Below are 27,142 nucleotides of genomic sequence, written 5' to 3' on the forward strand. Positions count from 1 at the left end.
CCCCAGTCCACTTCCTTCACACGCCCCCCCCCCCAGTAAGGGGTGGGCGGAGCATACATGGCAGCCCCCGGTTGCTCAGATCCACAACCGCCTGTCGGCTAACGGGGCGCCGTCGTTCTTCCAGGGGACAACGCTAAACATCCCTGGGTATCCTGGCTTAGCACCCCGCGGTGCTGCTGCATGATATACCCCTTGGTATGTGCAGACCCTGGATCGCCCTGTAACTCCTCCACAGCCTTGGGAGTGGCCACCGTCACTACCAGGGCCCCCCACCAAGGTAGACCTATTTCCATACAACCTGCTGCAGCCAAAGCTTACCCTAGGTCCAGTAGGAAAAGATCCATGGCCGGCGTGCCCCGTGAGTGCTACGCCCCCGACCCCAGAACAGCCTCGAACCCCGGTCCCCAGTCCGCGGTCGAGAGCACTACCGTTTAACCAACTAAAAGCTATCATACCGGGAACTGGCCTCGACGACCGACCCCTCTCCCGAGCGAGCGCAAGCAGGTGAATGCCGGGAGGGCCTACAAGCGAGGTTGCCCGGGACCTCAAAGAGATCCACTGCAACAGGAACAATGCGATTGAAACTGTGACCGAAGTACGTTTCACAATATTAAACAGTGAGACAATAGTGACTCTCAGAGAATGCCCCCAACAACACGACACAGCCAGCCCTCATGCGCACGGACCCCCCCCCCGCCCGTGGTACACCGACCACAGGGCCCCGTCTCCTGGAACTGCCCAGGGACGAGGCCGGGGCGAGAGGAAGGTAGCCGGCAGAACTCACCGAGAAAGATGGAGAGGGATGAGCGCACGACGAATCCTACGACGGCGAACTGCTACCCAAGGCGAACGAGCGGACAAGAGGACGAGGAGGGGGCGGAGACAGTATATGTACCCCTGTCTCCTCCCCGCCCCCGCCGGAAGCAGCTATCTGCTGGGGTCTCCCCTGGAATAGCCCAGGGACTCGACCTCCCACCCCTGTGCCTTCCTGTGGCACTAAGGCGGCCGCCCTCTAAGGGGCGAGCCGCTACGCAACCCCCCCCGGGCAGCCTTACATTATGGCTGGCCAACTGCCACTCTGGCATTTGCGACGTAGGCTGCGGGCTGCTTTCAGGGCAAGGGGGCTGCCATGACGCACCGAGCCTTTCTAGTTGCAGCCTCCTGCACCGAGGGGATGCTTTGTGCATTTTCTGGTTTGTACATTTTCGCCAGGGCTGACTTGGGTGCTTGGCTTGCTTGGCTTTAGGGATACTTCTTGTCTTATGATATTGTCCAGCTCTTTATTTAATTGATTATTTCGGTGTTTTCCTTGGCTCCGAGGTCCCCTAATGCGACCTCAGAGCACTGAGATATAGAGAAAGGTAAGAACAGAAGAAAGCACAAGTGAATCTCACATTCTGCCATATGCAGAGGGTCCTTAACCAGCGCTAGTTTGGTGCTGCAACAGGTAAATGCCCCGCGAGTTGGCTTAACAACGGGCAATCGTTAAGCTACATTCACAAGAATTTGTAAAGCTCCGAACAGGGTGGTGATGGAGTGGACCAGGCCTTCAGGGCAAGTGGAAGGGGGCTACCATCCGATGTTATGGCCCGGTGGCGTAACGCCAAATGATGGCTCCTCCCTGCAGAATGTGAAGAGGGACCCTGTGGTCTCCCTTATATCACTTTGGCCTAGGGCTAAACGGCCCGTTCTCAAGGGTTAAGGGGCTCCTGCATAGTTGAGGGCCCCTGGTTCTACACGGGCTGTAGGGGCCTGCGTTACACCTGTAATGGCTGACAACAGTAGGGGTGGTAGCTTTCTAACGCCTTTTTTTGGAAACGGCATAAGTGGGTGCATCTGTTGCACTTCAGATGGTTTGCTGTGCCAAACCTGAGCTCCTTGCACACTTGGGCCCAGATTTACGAAACTGTCACACAACGCAGCGCAACACCCAAAGTTGCTGAGCTGCGTTGCGTGACAGGGAGAGAGCATGAAAGTGCCATATCTACAGAGATCTGGCGCTATCCTTCTCTCTTCCTAGAGCTGGTGCAGAACCATGCTGCCTAGCACCACACACACCCCTTTGCACCATAGTGCAAAGGCGTCTACGTGAGTCTAGAAGGACCTAATCACCTGGTGGACCAGGTCAAAACGGCAAATGGAACACAGCATCCGACCCAACCCCTTTTTCTTTTTTTTATCCTTTGGTCTGTTTTTCAGGAGCTCTACGTAGAGGATGTTTGTGAGAAGTTGGCCTGGCACATGCTGGTCACTAGTTATAGTGGCCATCTTGCACCAGTCTAATTCGACTCTTATGATGGATAGGTTTAAGACAACCTTTTAAAGAAAGCTATCCTAGTGGTAGCTGTGGAGAGCAGCCTTCAGGCTAAGTCTCGGAGGAATGTAAAGCAGCTTGTTTTACCTTATAATCTCTTGAATTACCAAATGAAAGGACACCACACAGGTATATATATCAAATGTATATGTATTTATTTCTAGACACACTCTACTAATCTCTTTATGAGATTAGGAGTCAAGGACATGCACAAATATCAACGTTTCACAATAAGTTAAGCACAAGTAAGGCTTCGGCCCTAGGGGCGTACCAGACCATATACTAAAAAAGAGGTTTAGGAAAGTCGACCTGCAAGGGGACAAGGCCTAGGGCCTGTAGAATCGCTGGGGCTTCACTAATCCACCCAAGGCATGTAAGTAAAAGTCCCACGGGAGACGCGTGCAGTGTGAGAACACAGCCGCGGGTTCCGTATTGATTTCAATGGAGCAAGGCGCGGTTCGATTTTTAAAGTTTTAGGGTACTTCGAGGAAGTCTACAAGCAAGCCACTTACAAGGTAAGTAATTCGAGGGCGAACACACACTGGAGCACCGGAGTGCACGAGTTACCGTACCCAGGGAAGCCGGGTGCATAGGTGTCTTTTGGTGTCGGGTCGCGTCATCGTTTTTTATGGAATCCGAAGAAGATTTGCTGCTTGTGAAGACTGAGGAAGTGTCCGGTGGAATCCAAGGCTGGTTTCAAGGTGAAGAAGGCCTGAAAGCAGAAGGGACAGTGTTCACAGTCACTTGCCAGTGACCCGGGGCCAGGAAGATGGATGCCCATGGAAGTCGGGTGATTTCAGGCAATCAAGGGTGTTTTGACTCTTCAGCCACGAGGTCCAGGAGGCATCGACGATGACCAGGAGATAGATTCAGACTGTCCCACAATGTCTGCAGCTTACTGAGGTGTCGGCAACCGGATTGGAGCCAACAAGTCTTGGCAACAGCAAGTCTTGTGGAAATTGAATAAAGTCAGCGGTGCAGACCAGAAAGGTCTGAGGGACTCACTCAGCGACGGTAAGTGAGGGCAGGCCTAGAGCAACCAGGGGAGTCCTTTGGCTTGATAAGAAATTCTTTGGGGGACCCACAAGCCAACGGGAAAGGGATCGCAAAGACGCCTCATGAGGATTCACTTCACAGGAGCCCACGGTCACTCGGGATGAGGTAGGCCTCTGATTTTCAAGGGAAATCCTGCTGGAGGCTTGAACCACAAATGGTCCAATGCACAAGTTCATAGAACGTCGTGAAGGGGTTGCACTTGACACTAGTGCACGGTACCCGGGTATTGCTGTTCCTCGTCACTCGTGGGGTCCACTCGCCTCAGCTTTGCTGGGGACTCACAATGGCAGGGACTTCGGACTCCAGTGGGAGCGGGAAAGTTTGCGACCGTTGATTAAAGTTTTTGGTGCCTGCCAAGCAGGGGAGTCACTCCTTGACTCCAAGGGAGATTCTTCTGTCTTCCAAAGGTAGTGGAACGTCGAAGGGCCAGGATTCTTCTTGTAAAGTGTCGTCCAGGGATATTTAACTTGCAATGGCAAGGTTTCCCTATCTTATACTAAAAGAGAGGGAGGGACTAGCTCTATGACCAGTCCACTGGGAGTTTCAGGGTAGGGGGTGGTTACACCCACTTCCCTTTGTCCAGTTTCGCGCCAGAGCAGGGATAGGTAGCCCCTGAACCGGTTTGAGCTGGCATATGCACAGAGGAGCCTACTGCTCCCCCAGTGCAGGACTTCAAAGCACTCTAGAAGTGCACCCACCCAGCCCCAATACACCAAATCCTGTCTGGAAGGTGGTGACACCTACCTGTGACAGGATGCCTATTGTTGGGCCTCCTCCACTGCAAGTTTCGGTCAGCAGCAGGAGGGCAGCCCAGTGTCTGTGCTGGTGGCATCCATTTTGTGATGCCAGGGCTCTTTCAGATTTCTACCGTGTTACCACAGTAGGTAGATGTCGTCCCCTCTAGAAGGGTGGGATCATACTCCCACACCAGTTATTGGTGTGGGGGTATGATTCCAAGTTGTTTGACACCAAACACGACATGTTTTCATGCAGACATTCCAAAGTTAGCATTTACCGGTAGGTTATAATGCACTTAAGAGTATATGGTTTAACCGCATTCACAAACAGCCACAGAAAATAGACTCTGCCAGCTGCAGAGGGGTCCTGCTCATGCAGAGGCACCCCCTCACATTGTAAACCAAGCACCCTGCCCTCAGGATTGATAGGGCCTGCCTTAGGGGTGACTGATAGGTTTATATGTGTGTGTATGGTGAGATATAGGGAACCTATACCTCAGTGAGGAGTGCTAACACTACCTCACCCAGGCTGCAGTAGCAGGCCTGTGGTGTCAGATTTAGTCTGCTTCCCAGGGGTGGCATAATACATGCTTCAGCACCTGGTAGGCCTGTTAAGTACCTATGCCCTTGGTACCTAGGGTACCATATACTAAGGGCTCATAAGGCACCACAGTATCCAATCACTAGTGCATCTAATATGCACTCCAAGTCATTTAAGGGAGAAATCAGATAGGCTGGGGTTCTGGATAGCAGGATCCCAGCCAGAATAGTCAAAAACCATCAAAACACCAGGAAAAAAGTGGGGGCAACCATGCAGTCAGATTCCACCTTCCTACAATGTTGTAATAAACAAGGCAAACCGATGCACAGATTTCCTGAAGAACAAACATTCTTGGTCCAGACTGCCCAGCCAGAGAACATAGAACCCCTCCATCTCAGCTTGATAAAACTATAACTATATATGTAACTCTTTACAGCTGAAACCCCGGACAGTGTTTTTTTCTTGCCCACGTTTCAAACACAAGTGTTTTGTGCTGTTTTCTTCACCGGTGATTATCATGGTCACTCAGTGCCCGAGAAGACGAACTGATAACTTAAGATAACAAAACTGTCAATGGTTTCAGCTGCAAAGAGGTACATATAATTATCCACTTTGTTCCACATTTACAGGCATCTTTCACAAATCGGACTACTATGGTAAGACCTATTCTTACCTTCAACACAGACTGAGTCCGGGCTATTAAACTATAGGGATCGTGTTAACCCTGAAGAAGGATCAGGACCCTTCTGGGTTTTATACAGGGCTGAAACATGCTGGTTAGAAGGATGGGGGCGACATAAGACCCCGGTTCATACATTCACTGTTTGAAAAATCTGCCCAGTGTACCCACTAATAAAGTGGTATTTTTCGAGTTTACACCACATTCGTGTTTTTTTATAAGTCTGGATCTATTGATTATCCAGAACAAAATAGGATCCCTCTCTTCTTGAGGTGGAGACCACCTTAGTGGTATTATCCGACCAAGGTAAGACGGAATTGCCAATGATGAAGCAAGCCACAAGAAGGTGGGTGAGGCTTGTCCATCCATTTTTATGAAGTTCTTGATAAGACTTTGGCACTGATTGAATTGATTTAGTTCCTGGCTCGCCACCATACCTTTTGTGTTCATAGTTGCTTAGCCTCTAGCATCACACATATGTCTGCTATGACTAACGGCTCCTCAAACGGGCGCATGACCCTGGTGCCTATAGACACCATTTCGGGCAGGGTGTCCTCTGGCCTTGTGTTAAACAAAACACTTTCCTAATGGGTTTCCTAAAGCTCAGGCACCTCCACAACAACTACTGCATTTAAAAAAAAAATACTTTATTGAGTTTTATCATATTGAAAAAGATACATGCCACATATTGAGTCCTTCACCATAATGTACATTTTTAGACATCCAAGGATATATACATATTAAACCCTGTGGCGGGCAGTTCAGTCGATGCATCTCATAACAGATATTACCGTAGACACAGGGGATATATTGAAGCTTTGTATCCCAATAGTGCTGAGATTATGCAACACAAGCAACTTACTTAAACCTTTCCCCCCGCCCAAACACCACCTAGACTCCTGCCATTTGTGGTTTTTAGTAATAGTGTTGTGGAGAGGGTCTTGGGGAGGGAGGGGGATGAGACCCTTAAGGCGAGGTCAACATAGAGTGCATGCCAGCTCAAAGACAATAGCATATACTGCCATTTCTCATTAGTGATGTGGAATGCCAGTTGGGGCATCAGCAATGTCTACAAGGTGGTGCCTCTCCATAACATGTCCTTAACTACCGTCCATGTGGGACTCAATGTTTCCAATAAATCAGCCCACACTAAGGCTATGGGCTGCCTTTGAAGCCCTCTATCCTCTTCTCTACACAGTGCTTGACCCTTGGCTGAACCCTAGTGTAAGACCTCCTTCCGCCAGCTGGCCGCAAGGGGGTCTTGGGTGGATTTCCAGCATCTGGTAATCTCACTTGGCGAGTGGAGGCGCCAAGTCAACAAATCGCAACGGGTTTTAGAGTTCTTGGAGAGTGGATACAAGCCCAAGAGAGAGTGTTCCACTGTGGTCCAGTGAGAGAACCCCGCCAGATCCGCCAAGGCTGAGTGGACATTGGCCCAGTAAGATTCAAGTAGGGACAGGCCCACAGCATGTGTAATAAGTCTGCGGGGGTCTACATGACATCTGGGGCAACTCGGGGGCACTGTGGGGAATGTTTTTTGAAATTTTTGAGGTGTAAAATAAGCTCTGTGTAGCATTGAGAATTGAATACATTTGACCGGGAATAGCGAGGAATCATGCTAGGATATTCAATGAGAAAACGCCATTCTTTATTGTGTAAGGCACGATCAAGGTCCTCCTCCCATCGAGCTAGAAGGGGTGCCCATGAAGTGAGTAGATGAGTGCGCAGGCCTTTATACAGGCATTTCACCAGGTGTTTACTGGTGCCCATTTCCTATGCCGCTTGGATTAAGGAGTGTTTCTCTGGTTCTGTCCCCGCTGGTGTCTAATGTGTGCAGATGTACCTGAAGGTGCTGGTGTGGGTTAAAAAGAGAGTTAGACAATCTGTGACCCTGAATAAAGTCCTGTTGTGGCATGAGTTCGTCCATGAACATGTCTCCTATCGTGTGAACCCCAGCAAATTCCCAAAGCCCTAACACAAGGGACATGAGTAAGCCCCCTGGTGTCGGCAGTCCTTGTATTGGTATATTAGGGTCATCATTTTGTGGGGCAACTGTGTATTTAAGACCTTTTTTCCAATATGTGCGTGCACTGCCCAGTAGTAATGGTGGCCGAAGAGGGGTGGGCGTGTCGCACCCGGTAATTACTAATATGCAGTTTGCCCAGTTGCAGCATTCACCCAGTTAAGTCTATCTCAGTTAAATGAAATCCTGCTAGCCAGTAAGACAGCCATTTTAACTGGCCTACATAACAGTAAGCACGGAAATCCGGGGCGCCCAGCTCTCCCTCATCAGGGGATAACTGTAGTTTGGGTAAGCTAACTTTGTGTCTTCCTGTGCCCCATATTGACTCTACGAGTAAAGTGTTGAGCAGTCTGAAATAGGCTCCAGGAAATACTCCAGATAAATTAACAAAAAAATATAATGGATGGGCTAGCATAACCATTCTAGAAAGTGCCAATCGTCCCGCCACTGAGAGGGGTAAAGTGATCCAAAAATGTATTTGTAAGCGCAGTGAAGTGATTGTCTTATTTTGGTTACCATCCAACAAATCAGTGGATGACTTATAAATCTGTATACCGAGGTATCAAAATGTATGTAAAGCCACCGGAACGTTATGAGTACCTATCTTTATAGTATCCCCTAAGATGCCCTCCTGAAAGAAAAATGTGTGGGACGTGGTGTGATTAATACGAAGACCAGAGAGACTTTCGAACACGTGAAGCAGGGTGGCGAAGGGCGTAAAATCCATGGTCAGGTCACGTATGTATATTATCATATCATCTGCATACATAGAAACGGCATGATGCTGTGGCCCCTGCGACATGCACCAGTCTTACGCCATCTGCCTGATGCACTGTGCCAGGGGCTACATTGCTAGAACAAAGAGGATTGGGGACAAGGGACATCCCTACCTAGTGCCACAGAATACTGAAAAAGCAGACAACATGTGTGGGCCCGTCCGTGTTCTCACAGTGAGATCTGTTCATAGGAGTATGATCCATCTAACATAGGCTGGGGGAATTCCAAATGTGGTTACTGTTGCAAACATATACTCCCACCCCAGTGTGCCGAATGCCTGTTGGAGGTGAAGAGAGAGACAGCCTGCGGTGGGGTTAATTGGCTCTAGCCGCCACCAATACCTGGTATAGACGTCTGATGTTTAAGGAGGTGCTGCGACATGGAACAAACCCAATCTAGTCGTTGTGGATCAAGTCTGGTAGTAAGGGGAGGAGTCTTTTCGCCAGCACTGCGCTTAATATTTTATATTCGGTTGTTAATAAAGATAAAGGTCTATAAGAGGATTTATCCTCTGAATTACGACCTGGTTTTAGCAGAGATGTGACTAATGCTTGGTGAGTGGTGGGTGGTAGGGAACCAGTCTCCAGAGATGCTTTATATAGTTTGTCTAAATGTGGCAGCAAATGGGTCATTAAGGTGGCGTAAAATTCAATTCAGTCTTATTGCGAGAGAGCTCGGTTATCGCACTGTTATCACATCTTGTGTCAGGGGGGCTCCCAACTCTGCTCTGAGGGGAAAAGGGTACCTGGGGCAGCTCTAAGCCATCAAGGAAGGCACTAATGTCAGCAGAGGATGGGGGAGGGCGAGGTCCATAGAGATGGGCATAGTAATCCCTAAACGCCATGTTTATATCCCCATGGGTGGTGCGGTGCGTGCCCTTAGGTGTGCGCACTGAGAGAATGGAAGTATGGGACAATTGTGGATGGATCATACGTGCTAATAGTGCTCCCGACTTGTCACCCTCGGTATGTAGCTTTTGTGTGTACGAGCTATAATCTATGACCCTAAGGCGTTCTAGTAGTTCTGCATATTGTAGATCAGCTGCTCAAGAATCCTCATAAGCTGTCTCGGGTTCCAGCTTCCCCAGACGTGTTTCTGTGTGTTTGATGTCGCATAAGACCAATAATCGTACCCCCGATATAGCAGATAAGGACACCCCACGTATAGTTACTTTGAATGCTTCCCACTTTATCAGAGGGGAGGTGGTAGAATCAGTGTTGTCTACAAAGTAATTAGTAATAGCAGTAGCCAGTGTATCTTTGAAGATGATGTCCTCTAACTGAAGAGGCTGACAATGCCATATGGGGCCTGGGATAGGGATTCTGCCCCAGGACATGGTAAGCTCTAGGGGGTTGTGGTAGGACAGGGCTTTATCCAAGTAAGTGGAGGCAGTGATGTTCACCAACCTATGGGAGGGTCGCAAAATACGATTCAGGCGAGAGTGTTACTTGTGGGATGGAGAGTAAAAAGAGTATTCTCTCATTCCTATGTTAAGCTCCCGCCATGTGTTTAATAACGACCATTCTAATGCCCAGTCTCGCAATGCCCTTGCTTGTATAAATGATGGAGCACTGGGGAGGGTAAGATGGGAGCGATCTAGGGGTGTGACCATAACCACCTTAACGTCTTCTCCAATCAGACAGGGAAGGTGTACCCAGTCAGACAAAACTGAGGAGAGGTGCAACAAAAAGACATGCAGTTCTGTATTAGGAGCAAAGACACTACCCAACACTAGTTGCCTATCGTCCAGGTTCCCATGGACAAATACATAAAGCCAATTTGGGCCTATTTTAGTCTCCAAAGCCTCAAACGGTGTTCCCGCCCACACTCAAACCACCACTCCTCGGGCAAAGGCAGAGTATGTAGAAGCAAACAGCTGTCCTCTCCACTTCATGTGCAGTTTGAGGGTTTCAGCAGCGGAGAGGTGTGTCTCTTGTAAATAGACAATGTGGGCTTTCCGGTGGCTGAGCTGGGACTGAAAATGGTGATGTTTGGGATCCGAGCCCATACCCATACCCCTACCCCTGACATTCCATGTTAAGATGTTAAAGGCCTTTGCAACTGTTGACATATAAAGAGTGAGTAGGGTGAACATATTTAGCAGTGCCTCCCATCAATCCTCCCTCTGCCCCTGAATTAGGAATACACAATGTATGGCAGAGGGAGAAGAACCAACAATCAACCCCCAATGCTCGGTCCAGAAAGGAACATTCGTTTGAGCACAAAAGCAAACGTATCTCTGCAGCGTATAAACTGGAGCAACTGCTATGGGGGTTGGCCAATTGGACTGGCAGTGTTGGACTACCCACAGTGATGGTGAATTAGAACACACCTTACTCTCTAACAGGGTGCTACAGGAAACAGGCCCATATATGCATAACATATCAAATACTTTACACTAGTCTGAATTGGCAAAGAATATCAGGATCGGAGAGGGCCACGCGGATTCGGTCATATCACATTGTCTGAAGTTTGCCATGTAACAGTGCGAAAGAGGGCCATGCTTGCATTAGAGCCAGAGTCCAAGTCTGCGCTGCTAGATGAGCTGGTCAGAGGTAGCTGGGATTGTTGTTGTCTGGCTTGATTCACAGAGGTTATTACTGCAAGTTGAGGTGAGAGGGCAGCTGTGGGTGGAGGCCAACGAGGAGTCCCATGCCGGCGATGTCAGGGGGCCGTCGTGAAGATCGATAGGATGTTTCTGGGGGTGGAGGGCAATGGACATTTGGGTATTGTGTCTCCAACCAGCCCTATACAGACTAAGGGACTTAAAAAAGCAGTGTTGTTGGGCATCTACTACCCTCTGGCCTGCTGGGAACATTATGGCACATGTTGAGGCCCTCTGATCTGAGTTGTTTCTTTGCAGCAAGAAATGAAGCATGTTTGTGTAGAACTGCTAAGGTGTAGTCAGGAAATAGTGCCACGTTAGAGTTGTCTAAGACAATCTGCTAATTTTTCCTGGCCTTTTGCAGCACAGTGTCTCAGTACCTGTAGTTTAGGATACGGGTAATGATGAGCCTGGGAGGCACCCCTGGTGGCGGACAGCGTGTGCTCTTTCTAATCCACGGTGAACAAGGCAGTGAGTCCCAGTGGAGCCAGTTTTTGATAAGCAGCATAGCATTGGGTCTCTCCATACCCCTCGAGCAGATAATCCGCATCTTCTGCCATGTCATGAAAGAGGCGCAATTAAGAGCATAGATCATCCAGTTCAGCTGTATTGGCCACCTGCTGTGGGGTCAGGGTCGCTATTTCTGTTACTTTTACCCTGTTTGATAATTTGCGGTGATCGTCACGGAGTAGGCCCAGGTCCGCGCCAATGTGCCAATGAGGTGTTCTATGGCGGCCCTTGAGTCTAGCATTACTTTCAGTATTACGTCTAGTTTGTCTGGTGAAGGGCCCAGCACTGTAGGTGGGATGTAGTCCACTTCTGTGCGAGCTGACAGATTGTGCATACCTCAATGGGGAACTTCCGTGACTTGACGTCAGGGCTGGTCTCATGCCCTTGGTGCAGCCCATGGAGTACTAGCTCCATTTGTGTAAGTAGCGTGAAGGGCGCAAGTAGGAGACAATATCCAGGGACGAGCAATATGCGAGAGAGTCAGTCAGCCGGCATCCTATGGCTGGGTCGTGTGTTAAGGGGTCAATAAGGCGTATTTCGGGGGGGAGTGCCCCGACTGTGTGCTGTGAGTAAGGAACAGGCTCCGGTTGATGGTGGAGGGAGAGGCTGTGTTAGGGACCTGTCATTGGTTGCTGGGGAATTCAGTAGACAGGCTGAGGAGGATCTGAGTAGGGAGCAGGAGGGCATTGCAGCAAAACCAAGACCTATGTGGAGCATCAAAGGAGATATGACAGTGGCGGTGGGGCCTGCAGGTTCTGAGGGGCCCCGGTGGTGAGCTGATGGTTCCCATCGTCTCAGTCCTGGGGTCATTGATCAAGCCAGCACTCTGTGCAATGGCTGTTGATTAAGCCGAGGTCCCTGCTGTACCTGTAGGACCAACTTCATAGTGAGAAGGAGCAGAAGGGCATGCAAGTGTTAAGGCCCCACGGATGGCCAGCTGTGGCCTAGTGCTGGGAATCAAGGTGTGTCCTGAATACAACAACAGTGTCTGCCCCAGGCCGCTATCCCCTGCTGTGGCTGCGTGGGCAACAATGTTGGGGTGTAATGACCCCAGATTCCGGCACTCCCTAATGCCAGCTGCTGCTCCCGACTGTCGACCCTGTTGATAGGATGGTCACAGAGGGCCGGAGTGTGCAGCGTCATTTGAAAGTTGAAAATCCCCCACGCCCGGCTTGCCACAGGGCCACCTCTCCCAAGGTCCGAAAGGATGGCTAGCAGGTGGCTGTATGCTCATAAGTCCTAGTTGCACCCACCCCAGCCACAGGCCAGCACCCATCTCAGACTCTTGGTATCATCTCAGTTGCTGCCGGCTTCGGGGGAACCAACATCGGGGCTGTCCTGCTCTGGCAACTCGGCCTGCCCCCGATTTGCCAGCGGCTCACAGATTGCGACTTCTCCACCACCCGGGGTAGTCACCTGGCCGGATGGGGGGGAGATCAGTTGTTTTGGGCCCAGTGAGCAGACTCATACTAGTCCACAGGGTCGAATTCCATCCACCGGAGGGGGAGGGTGGGATGACGCTAAACTGCCAGGGACAGGCTGCACCGCCAGCCTCGCTGTGCGCCTCTCCTCATGGCGACCTGCAGCCACACTGCATTGTTGAATGTATGACGTTACATCGCATACATTCACAACGCGGTATTTTACATCGTGTTCATTACAACGCAAGTCGTTACAACGACTTGCGCTGGAGGGCGCTGGACTTAGGAATAGTATGATTTACTATTCCAACTGCAGTCTACGTACAGTAGGGAAGGTGTTGGAATAGTAAATCATCCTATTCCTTAGGTTAGAGTGCCATCCAGCGCAAGTCGTTGTAACGACTTGCGTTGTAATGACCGCGATGTAAAGGCATTGAGATGCAATGCACGCGTTGTAACAGATGTCTCCCTGCATTGTTGCTTGCCGATATGGCAGCCTCCGAGGAGGGGGAAGTCTATGCCAACCTACCTGATGTATGCAGGTGATGTTTAGGACGATGATGGCGATGGATATTTGAGTTTCCTGGAGCACCCAGCAGGAGCTCTAAGTGAGTCCGCCCGCCCTCTTTGGTGGCTAGCCACACCTCCCAACAACTATTGTATTCTTACACATTTATGTCTTATGGCTGTTACATATAATACATTTAGAATTTTGGGGAAGTGACAAGTTACCTACACAAAACCCAAACTATACTGCTGAAGCTTGCATTGCCCTACACCATGCAGACCCTCTTCACCAGTCCAAAAGAGCCTTTTCTGGTGTTGGCCTATTACCGGCCCAGCAACAGTAATATAGTGACAATATATTGGACTGGATTGGTGGGAATTATCTTCATGTTTTGTTTGCGATAGAGATGTGGCTTCCTATTGATGCTGACCTTCTTTTAAACTCTTAGGACCTCATTTCAAAATCCAAAGGGAGGGGACGGGCAGGGCAAAAGAGGCCATTCTCGTTAAAGAGACCTCAACATTAGATGGAAGGCAACCACTGATATCACAGAGTCTGAATTACTCACTGTAACATGGCATATGTCACCTAAACATCCTATCAAATGCTAACTGATTATCCCACCTGCTGGGACACCAAATTTCAGGAATGCCCTTTTAAAAACAAACTTTGATTCGCACTGCCCTGGTGGTTACACCGGCTTTTGTTCCATAAGATTTCAATCTTCATGTAGACAAACCACCTTCTGGTCTGCTAACTTACTGGTAGAAATGCTGCCTTCTCCTGACTTTCTTCAAACTGTCACCTGTTCCACCCATTCGGTTTTAGATACATTGGATAGGTGCTGGACTGACCATTATGGACTTTTATTCATCTTTTTTTCTTTTTGAAAAAGAACTCCCCTACAATAACCTAATATGCTTCCCACAGAAGCTAAATTGCAGTCCATCAAATTCTTTCTCCAATTTCCAGTTGGATTCCTTTTCCAAAATCCATAGTAATGCCATCAGTAAAGCAGCTTCCACAGTGAAAGGTGTTCAAACTATTGTGGGAGGCTGGCTCACTGGTGAGATCAAAGACCGGATTCAAAAAGCAGGCAGCTGGAATCAAAAAGGAAAAGGAAATATAACATTTCAGATTTTAGGGGAATTTGAAAAATTATCACAGATAAATGTGCGTACATAAAAAACTATTCCGGTGTGTAAAGATTTTCTCCGCTCAAAAGGATCAAAGATTTTATGAGAGAAAGCATAACCTTTTCAACCCTCTCCCATCTCTTAACTGAATTGTTCCATCTCAACATTGTTGCCAATGTTTTCAACTCAAAGATCATTACTATAGGGATTTGGTTGGAACCACTAAATACATCAAAGGGGAAGCATAGAGTGCAAACTTTCTTGTAATTAAAGCATCAACCCATCTGCAAACTTAGCTCCTAGCTTTCATTTTTGTATACGCCAAAGTAGAAGAAGCCAGTCATATCCTCATCCAAACCAAATTCACAAATCATACAGGATCCTTAAAGCAGTGGTATGAGACCGCTGTCAACAGTTGGCCATAAATCTAGTATCAGAGTTCCAAGGGATGCTTAAGAACACCAAGCCCTTCATATATGCTTGTATAATGTATGTTATGTATGTATGTGTGTGGTATTCGTGTGGCATAAATCTAGCTGTAAGGCCACGGACTACTGCACCAGGTCGAAGGCAGAGCTACAATCAGAGAGTGAATCTAGGTGGGGTTACTATGTCGCTGTAGGAAATCTGCCATTTCTGCATGGTTACTCCAGCTTTTTCGCCTTTTTTCTGGACCCTACGTTTTTGATGGTTCTAGAACCATGTGCATTTTACCCCTGTTAACCAGTAGAAAGTGCCTGTGCTCCCTCTTTAAACATGGTCGAAATGGCATATTCCTACTTTATATATTTAACTGACCTATATCCCTAAAGTATGGTAGAAAGGGTAACCAGGGCCTGTAAGTTAAATGCCACTAGAAAACTACAGTACCTATTCTGCATTCCACTACAATGGCATTGCAAACATGGCTTCAGTGTAGCCTAACTGTAGTAGTGTGAATACTGCAATTTGACCTGTCAAAATTAACCCTTTTCACACAATAAATACTGACTTTTAAATCTTAAGAACCACCCCTATTTATACCTGGTGGTTCACAAGGCAGGGCTTATGATATTCAAGAGAAAGACATGTAGAAATGTAATATTAGCATCTTCTTGCAGTGAGTAGTGCCCAAACGTTATTTTTCACTGAGTAAGGCTGCTTTATGTAGAAAACCTGACTACAGATTAAAAATTCTAATACTGTATCTCGGGAATGGAACTAGCTCGAAAAATAATAAAACAACTATTTTTAATAATTATGAAAATTGAAATTCAATGGTAAGTTGGATTTTTAATACATATTAAGGAAAACAAACTTTTGAAAATTATCTTTTCTTGGCTGAAGTTCCTAAAGGCTACATTTGCATTTGCTCTCCCACGTCTGCTGGCCAGTAATTAACATTTGAGTGGAGTAGAAAAAAGTGCCAGAAGTGCCTCCAAGTAGCAAACAATAGGGTGATCTGAATAGGTAGAGATTACTCCTCTGAACATGACAGAATATGCAGGGTGGAGCTGTGAGCACCCTTTTGACATTAGTGTCAACTCCTGCTTGATAGGGCTTGAAAGGAAGGGATACAGGATGACAAAACAATTATTGTGTATCCACTTTGTGGTTCCTGGAAATCCCGACATTTGTTGCACCAGACTTCTGTCTCTGGGATTTACCTATAACAGTGGTGACCTACACTGGAAAGGATGTCAAAACAATTTGTGTGTATTCAGTGTCTGGTTGCTGGAAACGCCTGATTTTGTTCTACCAGACTTCTGTCTCTGGGTTTATTGTGAGTACAGTGAGTTCCCCAAACTGGATTTTAGTGTAATTTAGGAGAGGACCCTACAATTACCATAGGACACCCCCCCCCCCCCCCCACGCACACATAGTCTTCAGAGCCCAAGTTTAGTGTGGCCAAAGGCTTTGGCAAGCTTGAAAATGCCCAAAGAGGATAGGGCTGGCCCCTGGAACTTTTTCCCCATTTGTCAGGGCGTGCCCAAGAGTCATTCACACCCACTAGCTTGTACCAAGCATAAATGTGGCAACTCAAGGCACCCACTTGAGAACACTCCTGGACTTGAGGAACAGAAGAGGCCTGAACCTGCTCTCAGTGACCTGAGAGGAGCTATGAAAGGACTGGACCTGCTCCATCTTCTACCCACCACAAAGAAGTGAACTGCATGGGTCATAGAGCTGACCTGCTGTTAAATGTACAGGGAAACAACAAGCTACAAGAGGCCTTGGTCTGCAACTGCCTGGCTCACGAGTGGCAGCTGGACCTGACTGCGCCCTCCTGTTGGCCTCTGCATGCCACCCTGTGAGTCTCCAAGTGCCCCCTTTGAGGTCCTAAGAGGCTTTAGAAATGTACTTCCGTGGGGAACTGGGAATTAACAGGCTAAAGTCAGATGGTAAAACCTTTGACCAGACGTACTTGGTTGGTGCATCTGACCAACGTTTCACCGCGGTCAGTGTCAAATTGCACCTAGGTCCCAGTCTACAGCGACCATTGACTATCACTGGCTTTAATACTTCTTGGCGCTATTCTTAACTTAAAACCTTATAGATTCAAATCTCCAATTCCCCTTATTGGAGTTTTGTTAAATTGGTCACTTTGTGTATTACATTTCACTCCATTTTTCAAATTCAGTTTGGGATTTTTATTGTGTTGCATTTCAACTTTATTACTGTTTTGGTACCGCATAAATGCTTTTCATATTGCTCTAAGTTAAGCCTGTTTTCTATGTACCATAGCTACAAGGGGATTGTCCTCAGGTTAATTTAGTGACTTTAAGGGTTCACACTAATAAAGGTTGTGATTATTCTTTGAGGTAGGTAGTCACCAGCTCCAATTAATAATCCAGTTTCTTACAGTTGAAATGTAGTGTTGTTTAAAGAGGGGTGTCATAAGCTCTTTCCTAAGTTAGAGCATTGTTGTGGTGGTCCTGCTGGTTAAGGTGATTTATTTCCAGATTTTGCATGTGTACATGGAAAGGGCCAGTTGACTAGGTTTTTTTTACTTGGACCTCTTTGTCTCCAGTCTGATTTGTGCTGGCTTGCGGGTGTGCCAAGAGTCACTACAGATAGTGAGTTTGTCAGCCAGATAAACAGGGTGCTTGTGAAGGTGGCTTTGTAGTTCATGCATTTGGTCGGTAGGCCACAAAGGGAGCTGATGGAGTTCCATTAGGGTGAGGGTGATGCTGTTGTATCTTTAGGTCCTTGATGAGACATGCTTTAGTGTGTAGGATGCCCTAAAGTGGGTCCGGTAGAGTCTGTGAGGAAGTGGAGCAGGGACTATAACCATTCAGATACAAGAGTACCAGGGCTTGGATGGTCCTTCTGAAGTCACTTTCTGGACACAAAAAGTACATTCTCACGAACCTGATCTGAGGCTCTTGTGGTGGGCCCACTACAAACAACCAGAGTTATCAGATCTCTAAAGGTACCCCCCATCCTTCAAACTAAACTGTAAGGCCTACTGATCCTTTTCAACACTTATAAACACAAGAAACACAAGTCACTACAGTAGTCCATGATGCATATTCCCACATTCAGTCTGACTCAAGCCCTGCTGGCATGCCCACTGATAAGGGTGCCTGGAGGGTGGACAAAGACTACTAACTGGTGCCTAGACTGTACTTATTACCTCCATCAAGGCCATATGAAAATCATGCTCTGTTAGCTACAGGGCTTGAAATCCACCAGCCAGACAGATACCAGTACAGCAAAGAGAATGCATTCAGCAAACACAAATAAGGCTATTGTATCATGCAATCCAACCTTAAAGGTCAAGGGTGGGTTTTCCCTCAAGACCATTCAAATGACATTTTGTGGTTCTCGTTCTCTCTGCTCCATCCTAGGGTTTAGCAGGGGGTGCAGTAGAAATGCAGGGCCCGATTCCCAAAGGTAAACTTATACCTGAAGTCTAAGTGTAGACCTGAAGACTTGAGGTCTAAACTTAGACTTCAGGACTAAAGATAGACTTTAGGTCTAAACTTAGACTTCAGGTCTAAACTTAGACTTCAGGTCTAAAGCTAGACTTCAGGTCTAAACTTTAGACTTCAGGTCTAAACTGAGACTTCAGGTCTAAACTTAGACTTCAGGTCTAAAGCTAGACTTCAGGTCTAAACTTTAGACTTCAGGTCTAAACTTAGACTTCAGGTCTTAAGCTAGACTTCAGGCCTATACTTAAACTACAGGTCTGAGTTTACCTTTGTGAATCAGGCCCACTGCCACTAACATTTATAAAACACATAACCATCCTTAGGCTTTATCGGTGCTAGGCAAAAAAGGATACCTAGCAAGTTAGCAGGACCTAGAAACATTTGAAGTAACGCTATTTGGTTATTACCTGAAAGGCAAGAAATGCAGGATTTCCTCAACTGAAGAATAAGTGGGTTTGGTTCAGTCTCATGGCCAAACGTACCCAGACATGATTGATGCTCTGTTGAGATGGTGAATTGGGGTACATCCAAGTTGTCACCTCAAATGTTTTTTTTAGATATTGTTGTTTATGTCGCGGCCCACAGACGGCGCCGAAGAGCACTGCAGGTTACCGGAAGAAACACCTGTGGTAGACGGGAGTAAGGGGAACTACAGTTCCCAGGGCGCAATGCGGGCAGACGTTCATACGTCGGCGCGCTCGGCGCAACCAAGAACAAAAGGAACACCCGGCGGAACTCAGGTGCCGGTTATTTTGGTTTCCTGGTTCGGGCAAGACAGAGTGCGGCGTACTGGTAGGGGTGCTCTGCACCGTCTTACTTTATCTTCGCTGATTCGTGTGCTTGCGATACTTGAGCATTACCGGTCTGGCCATACACGGTAGTGATACGGACTTGGTCGATCCCGTTGGACGCCTTCCTAGGCATTGCGGGATCGAGAATTCTTTGGGTCCGCTTCCGGAAAGAACAGTGTCGATCCCGTTGGACGCCTTCCGAGGCGTTGCGGGGTCGCAAATTCATTGTGTTAGATTCTCGAGACAATTCTGGTGAGAGAGTCCTTAAGAGACCAGGCACAAGGCGGTTTCTTCTTTGTAGAGGCCCAGTGAGGGCTTTCAGAGCTATCAGTGCTTACTATCAGAACATTGTGGTAGCGAGACATCCTCGATAACTTGTGGGGGTCATATCTTGTTACTTGCTGGCACTGCGCCATATTCATTGGAGCAGTGCTAAGGGGCTCGTGTTTAACCCCTCACAGGGGTGCAGGAATTACCAGTGGTTCTAAACCCATCTGCACGTCATTTGTTTATTTTGTACTTCCTACAGGGGCGGTGAGGTGACTTCTGGCATAAGTCCTCCCCCCCCTGTACGGACAGAAACCCCGGATTGGTGGTAGGTACCTAAACCAAGGGAGCTAACGCGAGTGTGGGAGTAGAGAGGGTGTTGACACACATTCTAATTCGTGCCTTCTTTGTAGGACTCCCGAACACCAGCTTCGCGGGTATCCAAGTCTCCCAAGTCAGGAGCTCGTTATTTCCTTTACAGGTACTACCGGGGAGTTAGGGGATAGCAATGTGCCCAGGGACCTAGGGTTGTTCTAACCATAGCATCCTGTTTATTTCTCTTTCAGGTCTCCCTCCACGCAGTTCCCTTCCTTTCCTTCCCTCGCCTGATCGCCCTTCTGTGTCTGTCAGATTTTAATATCAGACCAAGGGGCTATCGGGAGGTGGACCCCTTACAGCATCGTGTGACCCCGAGGACAATTGGACGGCGAAAGTTTATTGCAATTGCAATGAATACATTTCTACATACATTTAGTGATAGTTTGTCTAATGTCTTCAACACTGTGATAGTTTTATATGTGTCCAATGTATTTCAAGTAATGTGTTTTACTTGACACCATGCCATACAGCTCCTCCTAAAAATGAAACATCAGGATATTGCCTTTGCGCTAGGGAGGTTTCTATGATTTTTTTTGTTTTTTACATATTTGCTAGTGATTTTAGAAGTTGACAGAAAGTACCATCAAAGAAACCATTGTGTTACATTAGGGTTGAGTCTAAAAAGTATTGCAAAAATGAGTATTCTGAGTCACAGAGCGTACGACAAATGGAATCCCCCATACCAGCAATGGAGGCAAGCTCTCTGAAGGTAGGCAATATGCAAACATATACCTATCACAAACTGGTTTCTATGATCAATCACTTGAATAGATTTTCACTAGGAACACAAGCAGGTGCATAGCTGAGCTCATGAGAAGATTTGCAGATGGAGGTCTTAAGTAACAACTGCGTAGAGGATTTTGACTTAGCAGGCTATTTTGCAAACTTTAGATTTCGAGCGCCAAGGCACATCTCGCCTCACAGATTGGCACCTCGGTTGAGCAGAGGTTGCATGACCAAAAAACATGGTTCTGAGTCACTATGGCATGCAGCATCAGTATTTTTAGTTACACAATCCCCCACTCTACTACCTACATCATCAAACAACTCAATGGTCATCAATTAAAACACTTTCTGTCCTTCTCCATCTTCTCTACTTTCTAAGGTATTTATCGTCAAGTTCAACCTCATCGTCATTATAAGCCATTAAGGGGGAAGTTGGGGCAGCTTCTTCGCCTCCTGTAAAACCTTTTATAAAAGCGATACACACTAAGAAGAGAATGTAATTCATCAACTGAACTATGGCAGTTATCAAGACAACCTTCAATACTTTTACCCTGCCATCTCCAAACACACTTACCAATCCGAACAGAGGTCTGACCACCCAACTTTGTTGTCAATAGTATGCAAGTCTTTAACACTTTTATGAATACTGCTAATCTGTTCATAGATCTCTATACAGGTGTCAGCAATACAAACACATATACTGGTATGGGGTTTGGCCCTTTCAGGTTTGAGAAGTTGGGGCCCAAGATAAACGTTTAAAAGAGACAAAGCGCTTTGCCCCACCACATGTAACACAATTTGATTTTATTAAAAGAACGAATACTACATAGATTTGATTCTAGAGGTGCCTAGTTGTTCTTTTAATAAAGATATTTAAACTAGCATTCAATATATTTTCCTTAGAAGAGGTCACATGCCTCAACGTGTTCCACTAAGATCAAGTCCATGTGTTGTCATTCTTCCCCACTCAAAAAAGAATTGGGCGATCTATGGCTGAGCAATGGGCTCTTTGTCTTTTACAGGAACATGAACACAGTATTTGACACCTGTAAAGACACAGATGCTGTCCTTAGACACTAGAATGACGTCAAGGGCCTGTTCTGTAAAATTACTGCAAATAGTGCCCACAACTAAGGAGTTGGCAGCTCAAGAGCATTCACACTCAAATTAGTCACTTCCTCCAGCACTTTAGCAACTCAACAGATCTTTTTGATGGATGTGTCTCTTTCATGAACCTCCAGACAATGCCCTGCTCCTTTATAGCATTCTTTCAGGTTCTTCTACGTGCTTGCTTGCTTGCTTTGTCTCTATTTTTCCATCTTTCTCTTCCTCCTTCTTTCCTCCTTTTGTGATTTTCTCTCTCTTGCTCTGGGCCAAAGTCTGAATAGGAAAAATAAGTGACGTTCCCCAAACTAAGCACTAGTAACCAGGGTAGAATGAACCGGACCAGTCTTTGTGGCTATTTACGAGTGGGTTTGTGTAATCCCCTGTTTGTGCACGGGTCGGAATTACAGGGAGGGAAGGTTGAGTTAAATACTTCAACCTTCATTAAATTTCGGCAGGTCAAAGCTGTTGAAAGTTATTAGGGAAATTGTGTATGTTTTTACCAGACCCTGCGGATTTTGGTGCGGTAAATACCAAAATCCACAAATTATTCCTGGAAAACTTGTAATAGGTGCTATTTATCGCACCCGATAACCAACTATTAATGAGGTGCAATAAATATCGTGTTGTTTTCTGACCCACTCGTAATCAGGTGCTATGACACATAGGCTTGGTTGCCACAAACATAGTAAGTCCCAGTTCGGTCACCACTTTAGGTGAACAAACACCAGAAGGAACAAGCTTTGGCAAAGCCAATAGGTATCGCCTATGCAAGAGCTATTGGCTGTGTCAATTTGTTTTAGTAATATTGTACACCAGCGTGACTGTTGTTCGGCATGGCTAAACGTTAGTGGCATAAAGGAGAGTACTGTGGAGTGGAAGGAGTGTTGTAAAGCGGAGTACAGTGGAGTGTTATGAAGTGGCGTAGAGAGTCATGGAGTGTCGCAGAGTTGTGTGTAGTGTCGTAGAGTGTCGTGGAGTGGTGTAGATTGTCACAGAGTGGAGTGGCATAGAGTGGAGTAGAGTGATGTAGAGTGGAGTGGCATAGAGCACCTTGGAGTAGCATACACCAGAGTGGCGTACAGAGTGCTGCAAAGAGTGGAGTACAGTATTTTAACGTAGAGTGGCGTGGAGCAGAGTAGATTGGTGTAGAGTGGAGTGGCAAAGAATGGAGTTGTGTAATAGAATGAAATGGCATGCAGTGGAGTAAAGTGTTGTAGAGTAGAGTGGCTTAAAACGGAGTAGAGTGTCGTAGAGTGGAGTGGAGTGGCACAGAGTGGAACGGAGTAGCATAGAGTGGCATGGAATGGAGTGGCGTGGAGTAGAGTAGAGTGGAGTAGTGTGTCATAGAATAGAGTGGAGTAAAGTGGAATGAAATGGTGTAGAGGGAGTTGCGTAGAGAGACGTAGAGTGGAGTTGTGTTGTAGAGTGGCATAGAGTCGAGTAGAGTGTTGTGGAGTGGAGTGGTATACAATGGAGTAGAGTGTCAGAGTGGAGTAGAGTTTAATGGAGCAGAACATCATAGAGTGAAGTATGGTGGAGTGCAGTGTCGTAGAGGGGAGCAGAGTGGCTTAGAGTGAATTGGCATAAAGTAAAGTTGTGATGACTAGATTGACGTAGAGTGCATTGGTTTTGAGCAATGTGGTATAGAGTGCCTTAGTTTTGTCCAAATTGAGGGGTCACTGTTCCTAAAGGAGAAGGAGGGGGAAGATCTAGGGTGTAGATAGGAAAGTCAGCGAGACTCTTACTTGTTGCCCTCACACATCCCAAGGGATGTCATGCTTCATCATAGGGCAGTTGCTCCTCGTCGGGCCGTCACTGCAATTCCCAACGGGTCCCCCGAAGGGTCCCTTTAGCAGATATCTTTTAATATTCTCACCATATGATGCGTCTGAGGGAGTGCTCATAGGGAAGTGAGCAAGTGTAAAATTGGCTAGAGGATATCGATGCCATGTTAATTTAATGTGTGGATTCCTCTGTAAAATTTAAAAACCAGATGGTTGGTGCTACTAGTGGGTTATAATGACCCTTGGTAGTCGAATGTGGATGTGAGTGAGAAACGTTTTGTAATTATTAGGTCAACATGTTTCGCGCCCCTATTGGTCTCAGATAGAGATCCCTGGCGCTTCTTCAGGATCAGAAAAAAAGTTGTATGTGAGTGGAGGAGTGCAGGCTCCTCACCTCCCTAGTAGGTTGGTCCTGCCTATTGGATCCTATATTGAGTAATACAACCTCTTCAGTATAGGTGTATTAGTGGGGCCGCACCTACCTGCTACTACCAAGTTCTATGCAAACAAGACCCTCAAGCTGCGATCTACTGAGACCATGGCAGCAGAATAGTTGGTAAAATTTGGCTACCATCCAAGGCTGACTATTAAGAAAAGAAGATCACAAACAAAACTGCCCCATACCAGAGAGAACTGTTAAGCCAGTACACTGAGAAGCCTAGACCTGATGCTTCGTGACAGAAACGGACAGACCTCCTACACATTGAGGATATTTGTGGAGCAGTTCTGTTAAGGTACCCAAACAAAGTCCTCTCTCAAACAGGTAAATGTGTAAACAGATTGAATCCTTCCTTTCACCCAGTTGTTTCTTGAAGAAGAAATTCCTGACCAAGCAGACACAAAGTTAGGGCTAGAATCCTACACATGCTGCCTGACCAAACAAGATGGAAAGAAAGTCAGTTTGATGACATCTACAGAGGTCCCTGCATAAGAGACAGGATTACGATCACAAATATTGATATGTAAATGATCTAATAACTAGAAAAAAGACCATTAGGTTTCCTCTACTTTACTAGGAGGACTTAAATTCTAGCTAATGGGCAGAGACATACAGATCATCCAGTTCTGCCAGACATTAATATATTGTAACCCTGAGCCACGATAAACTAGGCTGATGATCAGAAAATACAAAGGTATTGAATCAAGCTAGGATATTATCCTGTCATTCCTCAATGGCTCAATGACAAAACACTACATTAACTAAACCTGAGTTCCACACACTGGACCAGGATATGCTCATCAACCAGACTACAGAACAAATTCAAGAACTGAGATGCAAAAATAAAAAAAATCCAAATTAAAAATATCTTTCACTTTTTGAAAATCATTCTGAGAATCAAACTACCTCGAACTGAACCAGTTTAATGAACTACTTGGACGGACAAGTTTGCCCCATCAACATGGCAAATCTGAATGCAAAGAATTTAACAAAAGAAGACCCACATTCATTCATATTCAGCTAACAACCTCACCTTTCCAAGAATGCCATGAAGAGTTACAAACTCAAAACATGCAAAGAAAACCCAGAATTGCTCATTGTTGACCACTAATATTGTGTCCAGAAAGGTCAACAAAAAACACAACCATCTCTTTTTTACTCAGGACACCGATCTCTGGTCCCGGGCACTGCCTAACACCCTTTAGGCCTCCAAAATATCGAAAATCCCATATGGCAAAACACTTACCATATTTGTGTCTAATGCACTTCAGGCAGAGATGACAATTGCTATCTACAACTGTGGTAAAAAAATGATCCATATGTACACAAAGTAAGCTCCCCAAGAATTTTGAAATATATAGAGATATGTGATGTATCCCTCCCAACACTACTCAGTACAAGTGTTGGGCATACAAAAAAGTACCGGATTGTCCTCACACACCACCAGGTGTCATGCTTCATCATCGGACAATACTCACTCTCCAAAACCTTCGTTTGATAGAGAGCGGGCCTACACCTGGAGTCAGGGAGGCACTTCTAATTAATGAATGGATCAGTGATATAAGTGTGTTAAAAACCAACGTGGCATCTTAAAACAGGTTATTCGCTAGATATGACACTTGATGATTAAAATCAATTGTGGAAATAAGGGGAATTAGTTCCCCATCACCACTGTTACCGTTACCATGTTTTTGCCTTGTGGTTCAATTGAGTCCGTGGCTTTCATCAGGATGGGCACACAGAATTCTAATGAGGCAATGTGCTTTGCGTCCAAACCACAGTGACCTGTGTCTACTTCTTAACTAATCTCGCTTTCCAATACCCCAATGATGGGTTTTCTACGCCCCATGGAAGAAGGGCACAGGGACCCCTGTAGTCACGCATCTGCTCCTTCTTCCCGATGAATCTTATATACACCTGTAGTCTAAGAAACGGTTCCAGAGAACTTTAAAATAGGGTAATTCACCCTGCTTCTAAACACACAAGAGGGAGTGGACAATGATAACCTAAATAATTTTTATCCAGGCTCGGGTACTAGACAGCTGTGTGGAATCCCAGCTCAAACGCTCCATAAAGGAAAATAACCTATAATGTAAGCTATAGTCAGGCTTCAAAGCAGGATGCAGTACTGAAACCGCAACACTCAAAAACATTGATTACGCCCTGCGCATTCTGGACAGTGAAGGTTCTTACCTCCTCATCCTCTTTCTACTTGTTAGATGCCTTTACCACTGTGTACCCCAACTCACTCACAACAGCACTCAAAGAAAGGATATACACAACCGTTCTCAAATGGTCCATGTTATTCCTAAAAATAATGGCCAATTCACTAAAATAGCAAACGTCTATTCCAATCAGCCTTGTCTACCCCAAAGGGTCCCACAAGGCTCGATACTCTCACCCGTGCTGTTGAACATTGATAGGAAACCCGTGGCATCCGTTTTAAATCACTAAAGCTTCTCTTACCACTTCTACGCCAATTACACCCAACTGTACCTTAAAATCACATCTCTAAAAGACATCAAACACCTGAGCATGCAGGCGCACATTAACGCTGCGGCCAAAGGTGCACAGCTCCAGCTCCGAGCCATCAAACAATCCATACCCTATCAGGACTTCAAACAAGTAGTTCAGTCTGTAGTACTCTCAAGATTGGATTATAGGAACGCCCTTCTAGAAGGAATCACAGAATTTCAAACTTCCCGCCATAAAGAAGCCTAAATCACCGAAACAGTCCTTCTTGGTCTGGGCCTCCATCCCACTGAACATTATGACAATGCCATCATACAACTCTTTTAAATCTGAATTGAAGGATTACTTCCTCCGCTTTGGGACAGAGAGGGCACTGTGGTATTGGGGTAACTTTTCTACTGGGTACAATCGAATCTTAACAGGATTACTGGTCAGAATACAGTTTACATCGCTGACATGTTGATATCATGAAGACCCACGCTAAAAGATGAGATATTTCTTGAAAATAAATTAGCATTGTTGTAGTACAACACAGTTAAAACAGCTGCTATGTTTTCACCTGGAACATCCAAAAAGAAACCAGTACGCTGCACAAGACGGAAACGAAGAAAACCTTGAAATTTTCAAGGTGAGTTGACTAGCACCAGTATCAATTGGCATGAAGTGGGATTTCAGTTGATGACATATCGTAGATCCAGTCCTTTCTGGTCTACGGAGATCAAAGAATGCATGGAGCCATTGGCTCATCCCAGACTGTCCTAAAATGGCGGGTATGTGTATGGAAAAGGAAGAGTGGAGAAAGGTTTGGCTAATTGCGCAGATCATGGGTGCCCTGAGATTGATTTGTGCTGTCCTGTTTCCAATGTCCCAAGTGACCAACAACTTAAACAGGAGGTGTTATCAAATGGAGCAAATGCTTCTCACCCCACTCTTGTATCACAACATATACAAAGAATA

Source organism: Triturus cristatus, chromosome 4_2 (genome assembly GCF_964204655.1).
Source record: "Triturus cristatus chromosome 4_2, aTriCri1.1, whole genome shotgun sequence".
Lineage (NCBI taxonomy): Eukaryota > Metazoa > Chordata > Amphibia > Caudata > Salamandridae > Triturus > Triturus cristatus.